At 50.3% G+C, this 8,308-nt stretch overlaps 1 pseudogene; it reads right to left on the reverse strand.

Annotated features, from left to right (window-relative positions):
• Window positions 1-48: 48 nt before the first annotated feature.
• On the reverse strand, window positions 49-458 carry LOC101352785 (60S ribosomal protein L27 pseudogene; annotated as a pseudogene).
• Between the last annotated feature and the right edge of the window lie 7,850 nt (window positions 459-8,308).

The following is an 8,308-nucleotide window of genomic DNA, read 5'->3' on the forward strand; positions in this document are numbered from 1 at the left end:
TTTTTTTTTTTTTTTTTTGGTATTTTCAATGATTGTAACAAAAAAGATCTAAAACCACAGCTTCTGGAAGAACCACTTGTTTTTTCCTGCTTGTATCTCTCCTCAAACTTGACCTTGGCTTCCCACCAGGCCTTGCATTTAAGAGCAGGGTCTCTGAAGCCATCTTTGTTGACAACAGTTTTGTCCAAAGGGATATCCACAGAGTACCTTAAGGGCATGAGGTGATTGTAGTTGTAAACTTTCACAAAAGATGTGATCTTTGACCTCTTGGCAATTTTCTTCTTGCCCATGGCAGTTGTTACTTTGCGGGGATAGCGGTCAATTCCAGCCACCAGAGAATGACTGTAAGGACGGTCTGAGGTGCTATCATCAATGTTCTTCATGATGATGGCTTTGCATCTGGAGTAATGTATGGCCAGGACCATCACCACCTTCCCGAGTTTCATGAACTTGCCCATTTTGACAGCGACCACCCAGGCCTATAGCAGAAAAGAGCCACAGGATTTTCAGTGGCTGGTTTTTCAGAAGTGGATTGCCAGGACTTCCTTATGAGGCACCTCTGGGTGGATCTGAACCACCAACTTTTCAGTTAGTAGCCTAGCGCTTAACCATTTGTGCCACCCAGGGATGTCATTGTAAAAATTTGGGAGGAGGATGGAATGCTGAGGGAGAAATGAGCTAAATTCTTGCCTTTCAGAGCAGGGAGACAATACTGCCTGAGTTAAGAAATCAAAGAGGCATAAGCATACTGTTTATGTTTTTGGAGATGAACCACCAGAAGTGCTCTTTGGAGAGAGGGGAAAGATGGAGCCGGAGATTATTGCTTCTCATGATAAACTCTTCTTTGCATTTGATTTTGTACCAGACATGTCTTTGACATCACACACACACACACACACACACACACACATCCAAAAGGCTCTTTGAAAATTCACCCATCAGCTCCCACCGGGAGCTTCTCAAAGCCCCAAGACCAAGAGGCAGACCAAATGCCCAAAGGACAGCTTAGAGCTGCATTGCAGAGGAAGCAAAAAGTGTTTCCAGGAGGTGTTGAGCCCCTTGGTGGCTGGAGTGACACATCCCCTAATGAACACGCAGGGAGTGTCACATCCCCTAATGAACATGCAGGAAGGGGATAAAACGTGCCAGCAGCTTTTCACCAAAGTGGATGGCAAAAGCTTGTTTCCTTTCCATGATAGCTGCAAGGCTGAGCCCTTGATAAAATGCTGAAGCTTCTGAGAAAAGGATCTCTCCCAGCAGGAACGAGCTTATCCTAGGGATTCTCAAATGACTGCGTGCTCATTATTATGTATTTTATTTACTCAGACCACCTTTCCAATTACTTGTCAGAATGTGCAAATCCTCCCTCCCTGCCTTATCAATCATGCCCTGGGGATTAGAAACTAGGGTAATGACCCTTATCATCATCACCACCCCCTCCACAGCACTTTCCCCTGAAGTGGTCAGAACCCTCCTTCTACACTGACGAATGAATGCAGTACCCACAGCCTAGAAAATATGATCCAGTCTGAGCCTCTAAGAACCTTCCATTCAAAACAGGGCTATCCCAAAGAAAGGCCAAGTGGACCACGTGAGGTCAGGAAAACTGAGGCCCAGTCTGTCCTGACAACTCCCGGCTGTGTCTCCCAGGGCAGGGAGGTGCCTTAGGATATGTTGTCAGGTGAAAACAGGGTGCAGAACAGTGCAACCAAGCACTTGAGATTATCATACACTTGGCCTTGTGTAGGCTCAGACTGTGCTGCAAGTACATACAGTAAATCCCCGGGTTAAGGACGTCTGACTTACAGACAACTCGTAAGAAGGGACTGCCATAAAGCCAATTGCATTAAAAATTTGAGTTAAATACAATGGTTCATAATAACGAATGCACACATTACTTTGCGACACTCGTGAAACTATTGGAAGCGTTTAAGTATTTTATATGCATAGAAAGGTAAAATATATACTGTATACTAAGACAAACATTTAACTGACGCTAAATAAGAACCGTAAGTACCCGTTTCAACTTACCTACAAATTTGACTTAAAGACAGACTTTGGAACAAGATCCTCGTAACCTGGGGACTGCCTGTACAGGGTCTTGCTTTAGGATTAGGTGCCGCATACATGTGTTTTACAACTTTAAAGTTATATGTTGCTAACTAGTTACCTGAATGAGTACTGGCCTTAATCTGGACTAAGATATCATGTCTCTAACTTTCCACTTCAAATTTCTTAGCAAAAAAGCAGCTCATCAATCCATTCTTCTTTCTTTCTTGCTTCCTCCCTGTCCCTCCCTCCCTCTCCCTCCTCCTGTTCTATTTATTCCCCCTCCCTCTTCCCTCCTCCTCATTCTTCTTGTCTCTTTCTCTCTCTTCCTCCCTTCCTTTCCTTTCTTTCAGCAAATCCAGGCACTGTGCTAGGCATGATAGCAGGACTGAGCAAGAGCTGATGCTCTAGAGGGAGAGTTGCACATGAGTCTCTATAATGCCGTGAGGGCTCATCATCCACCTGTTTTCCGGAGGGACAAAGGGGTATCCAGAGGACATAGTGATTAACTAGTGGTGGGTGGGGGGATAGGAGTCTTTGGAACGTTAGGGAAGGATTTTTATGAAGGAAGTGAAATGTATGCTGAGACTTGCCAAATGAGAAATATTTCAAAGGTAAAGAAGAGAGGAAGGGCATTGTGGCAGAGGAAAAAATAGGCAAATAGGTGACCAGCCAGGGTCTGATTGGTGAGAGGCCAGAATGCTGAGTGGGGTGGGGGTGAGGAGGGCAGAGTGTGGGGGCTGGAAAGCCAGGCTGGGCCCTGGAGCAGAAGAGCTTCCAGGCCAGGGAAGGAGGAGGAACTTCCTTCTGTGGCCGGTGAAGCCATGATGGATTCTGATGAGGGGCAAGACAGGAACGGTCGTCCATGGACACAGAATTGACAGGCCAGGGTTGTCCAGACAGACAGGGACGGCTCAGAATTAGCACGCTGGTCGCCTGCCTCCTGCGTCAGGGATCTTGAATGTAAACCTTTTCAGAAGCATTGAAGCTGTGGGAAAAGGCACAAACGTTTTTTAGGGGGAGAGAGGTGTTGGAGAAGAAACAAAAATTTAGAGGGAAATGAAATAATAACAATACAATGTGACCTACTTACTATTAACTTGGGAGCATTAAATATTATGACACTTAATTTACAGATAACGTCATTATGTTTGGAGTATTCACACAGAGAGAAAATAACAAAACTTTCTGTTCACCTGTTCTTGCTCTCAGTTTTCAGGGAAAGCCCCCCGAAAAACCTCAGGAAAAACATTTTTTGCCGTTCCTTTTCTGGTTGTTTTTTTCCTCTCATCACAGGCAATAAGGAAGCCGAGGAATTACCTGGAATGGGCCAGGTTACACAGAACGTGAAAGGTATGATGGGATTTTTTTTTTTTTTTTTAACTTGAATTCCCCCAGCAACCTCCTCAATCCCTTACCTCACAGACCTGCTATTGCACATCCCACGCTGCGGTGCTTCTCAAACCCAGCGTGCAAAGAGTGTTTTTTAACGTTCAGACTCCTGGACCCTGCCCTCCAGAAGCTGATTCAGTAGGACTGAGGTAGGGCCCAAAAATCTAGTTCTGAGGTGATTCTGGGTAGAAATCACAGCTCTGAGGGACACCCCCTCCCATGGAAAAAACTCAGACCCAGTGGGATGTGGGAGGCTTCGGAACAGTGGGGTTGCGGAAAAGCTGTCTGGAGCTGAAGGAGGTGAGGAATGGGGAGCCCACCCGAAAAGCTCAGGGGCAGCTTGGATTTTGGCTTCCTGACGGCCAAGCTGTGTGGAAAGGCGGGCCGGATAACACCAGGCCAGGGAGAATACTGCCGAGGGGCAAAGCAAGCTGAGACGTCTGAGTGATTTATCCTCGGGCCATCTGGGTTGGAGGAGACTGGTCCTAAGTCCTCAGTCCTAATCGATATGCATGCGAACGAACGAAACAAGTGCTAACGCCGAGTGTTTGCACTTTTGTACAGCATTCCAGCATTACGCTGAGAGCGTTCACAGCTCAATATTTCCCCAAAAAAAGAAAAAAAAGTCCTCCAAAATTTAAAAAAAACGGGTCTGTAAACAGTCTGGACTACTTCCACCTTAGAACGCCTCGGGGAGAGGTCTGACTCGAACACCTTTGTAGTAGTATGGGGTGTTCTAGCAGTGCGCCCGCCTCTCCAGACGCCTTCCTCTCACCAGGACAGAAGAGGCTGTGTTAGTTTTTCAGCTTTTCAAACCTGGCCTGACCCCACAGACTGCCCGGGCCAGACCCACAGACATGGAGAGGCCTGGCCCCTTCCTCTGCATGACAAAGGGAGACTGCCCCTCCTCCGGCCACTGATCAGGCCATTGTAAGAGGCCTCCCAATCCACATTCGCTTTCTTCTTTCGCCACTAGCTAATTGCTCAATTATTTTATTTCCCCGGCAAAACCCTTCAACCTGCCTGGAATCCACATTCAGGAGAAGGCCTGTGTCTTGGGGAAGCCTCATGGGTCTGGGGGATTTGCTTTCTGTCTGCTTCTCCTGCCTCCCTGCCCCCGCACAGACCCTACCGCCTGGATTCTATGAGTCGCCCGGCCGCCTGGGGCTGCGGGCTGAGCCCTCGGCTTCCAGGACCCGGGGCAGAACTCTGGCGGAAATGACTGAGGGTGTGGGAAGAACTCTGGGCTGCCATTTGGTAGATCTGACTTTGCGGGGCATCCGTCGTTAACTATGAGTTCAGGGAAGTTGCCACCTCTTTGAGCCTCTACGTTCTTGACTCTTAAAAATTGGATGGTAGGAGGGGGATGGACCGGAAAGCCGATTTCAGCCCTAAACGCTCTGATTGTACAAACTAGCAGGGGGAAGAAGAGGATGGGGCGCCTTGCTGGACAAACCCTCTGTTGGTGCCGAATGCTCCCAGGTTCCCCGCTCAGGGAAGGTCTCCCCCTCCCCCCAAGATCAGGAAGGGTTCTCAGTTTCCCTTCCCAGCCTTGGGCCACCTGCCCAGCTCTGCTGGGCCCCGGACGCCCATCCCTGCAGGCAGGACTGGTCCTTAGTCAGAGCCCTGCTGCTGACTGGGCAGTCCTCGTGCCTGTGGAGAGCAGGGTTTCAGAGTTGACTGTCTCTGGCTGAGAGGCCGACCCAGAAGCACCAGAAGGACATCTGGGGGAGGCAGGTGGTCAAGCAGAGGAGGGTCCCACCATTTTATTCTCTTCTCGGAAAATGAGGTTTTAATTTGACTGGTCCGTCATGCCAATTGCAGAGGGTGCTCCTGGCCCCCCTGGGGATTCCCAGGGGTCCTCAGCCCTGAGGTATCTCTTAGGTGGAGACAGCCTTGTGCGAGTCCTGTGGGCATCCGCTGGGCTCCAGGGGCCTGGTCTCCCTCGCCCTGTGACAGTAGGTCCCTGCTGAAAGCAGCACAGGAGCCATCAGGCCTCACTGTGTGCCTCCGGCCAGAGCTCCCTCGGGTCTAGGTGCTGAGTGCCTGGGGAGAGGCCATGGCGTGCAAGGGCAGCCTGCGTGTTATATCCTTGGCACCAGCCTGGCTGCTGATAAGCCACAGGGCTTCCTCTGGCCCAGTGGCGTGGCTGGCGGACTACTGCATATTTATGGAACACCAGCCCAGAGCTGCTTCCAGGGACTGAGGGCCACTGGCCCTGGGTTGCCTGTAAATGTGACACTTCTGCACCTTTTGGCCTGACTTAAGGCCCAAATGTTTGCATCAAGCAAGTCCTTTCCCTGCTAATCACTTGCAAAGAAAGGCAACAGATATTCTTTTGAAGAAAGTTACACTTGTCACAGAGAGAGCAGGAGGGCCTGTTTGGGCCGGACGCCCAGGTGGGGCCTTATATTTCAGGGGGTGTTTAGACTATGTGAGATGTAAGCTCCGAGATGGGATTTGAAGTCTTTCTTGTGAATGACACAAATCATAGGGAAATGGGGTGGGAGAGAAAGGAAAGGGGAGCAAAGAGGCTGAGACCACGATCCATCGCCTCCCGAGATTCTCCTTCCCCAGGTTCCGTTCGCAGGATTTATTTTTTCTTACCTCGTCCTGTGTATGTGTTTGACTGGATCCTTGTTTCCTTCCCTTCAAACAACCCCGGCTCTGGCATTTATTAGCCATGTGACCTAAGGCAAGTTATGTAAGTTTTATGCCTCAGTTTCCTCATCTATGAAATGGGAATAATAATGGCAACGTCCTCATCACCACGTTGTTGTGAGGATAAAGAGTTAATACATGTAAAGCACTCAGAACAGTGCATAGCATGGCCATTAGCACTATTAGCCATTATGATTTTATCAGTTATTATTATTCCTCCCCTGCCTTGCATTCTAAGCTCCCTCCTCCACTTCCTACTAAAAACCCTCTAACTGCCCCGCAAGAACTATGGTGGCAATTTGTGCATGATATTCCCTGGGCTTTCATCTAGGGTAAACTCCACCTTTGAGCAGCAGAAAGCTCTCTCCTTCTCTGCTTGGAGTGTATGAGGAGTCTGGAGGCAGAGGGATGACAGGAAAGACCCGTCAGCGACACAGCATACCCCACAGAGGAGACCAGAGAGGCCCAGCCTTGGCCCACAGTCACTGTCCTCCTCCTCCGTCATTGCTTACCTCCCGCGCGACAGAACACGAGGAGGCGGGGCATGTTGTTCCGGAAGGGCTTCCTTCTGCACATCCTCACATCCCTTGTGCCAGGAGGGGCCTCCGCAGACGGACACATGGGTTTACCTCCTACACTTCCCACTTGCTGCCCGAGTGAGCACTGGCAGGTTATTCACCATGCAGGGCTCCGACTTTGCGTCACGAAAATGTGGCTGAGACGAACATCTGCGTCATAGCACTGTGGTGAGGATTAAATGAATGAATTACACAGGGTTTACCACAGCATCTGGCGCGCAATAACACTCAAGTAATGATCACTATTATTGCTACTGATATTTTGATAGAAAGCCACACCTCTGAAAGTGCAAAGACCAGCCAGATAATGATGACAGCAAGCCCTTGCAGGGTGTCAGGCACTGGGCTAAACGCTTTACACCGATCCATTCATTTAATCTTCATATTAACCCTAGGAAGGAGACCCTGTGATTGTCACCCCCTTCAGACGAGAATGGAGCCCTGGTGGCAAGTGGTTAAGAGCTTGACAACTAACCAAAAGGTCAGCAGTTTGAATCTACCAGCTACTCCTTGGAAATCCTATGGGCCAGTTCTACTCTGTCCTGTAGGGTCACTATGAGTCAGAATCGACTTGATGGCAACAGGTTTTCAGATGAGAAAACCTGAGAAGTAACTTGAGTGAGGTCAAAGAGCTAGCCAGCAGGGCCTGTCTATGAACTCAGGCTGTCTAAAACCCATGCTCTGCAGACAGGACAAACTTCAGGCACTGGGGGGATCCCACCCAACTGGACCCAGGCCCAGGCTTTGGACAGTATGACTCTGGGCAGCTCTGGCCTCTGCTTTCTCTGTTCCTGCCTTAGGCTGGCTCAAGCTGAGCGCTGCTGGTGTGAGGCCAGGTGGCCAGGCTCATGTGTGAAGCACCCCAGAATGATTCAGCTGCCTGAAGCGGGGAAGTGCTCGCTGTGGTTGTGTGATTACACAGACGGTTGCTGAAAAAACTGCTTTTCCTGGGACTGCCAAAGAGAGCAGAGTTGCCAGATTTCCTGTCCTGACAGCGCGTAGCTTCCTTCTGTCATCCAGGAGACAAGGACTGTAACTCAACTCTGAGGGAGCTCTGAGGGAACTAGAGTGGGGCCTGCGGGGGCATGGGAGATGGCAGAAGGGAGACGACACAGTGGCGTCTGTGAAAGTGCCAGCACAGGGTCTGGTCAGCACTGCCAGGCATGCAAATATTTTCCTTCTTTCCTTGCTGAGGAACAAACGTAGACCCGGAGTGTGGCCCCCAGGAAAGAGATTTAGAACGGTTGGCCAATGGGACTCTCTTTTTCATAGAATAGGACTGAGGCAGGGCTGGGGAAACTGAACAGGCACTAAAATTATTGTTGAGCAGCTGGGACAGCAGCGGCCAGTGGCTCCAGGCCTGCATGCCGTCCAGACGGCCCTTTGTGCCCTTTCCAGACAGCCCCCTCCTCCAGGCTCATGGACCTGTCTGCTGCTGAGCCCCCAGGAGGGCCGAGGGGTGTGCCCTCCCCCCTCCCTCCTCCCGCCCACCCCCTCCAGGCCCAGCCCAGGGCGCCTATAAAGCTGACCCCAGCCTAGCTCTCAGCACACCCTGCTGGGCCACAAGTCCCTCCTGCACCCTCCTCCGGATCACAGCCCTCTGCTCCTGGCCCCTGAGCAGCAGCATG

This window comes from Trichechus manatus, unplaced genomic scaffold, assembly GCF_000243295.1.
Source record: "Trichechus manatus latirostris isolate Lorelei unplaced genomic scaffold, TriManLat1.0 scaffold00039, whole genome shotgun sequence".
NCBI lineage: Eukaryota > Metazoa > Chordata > Mammalia > Sirenia > Trichechidae > Trichechus > Trichechus manatus.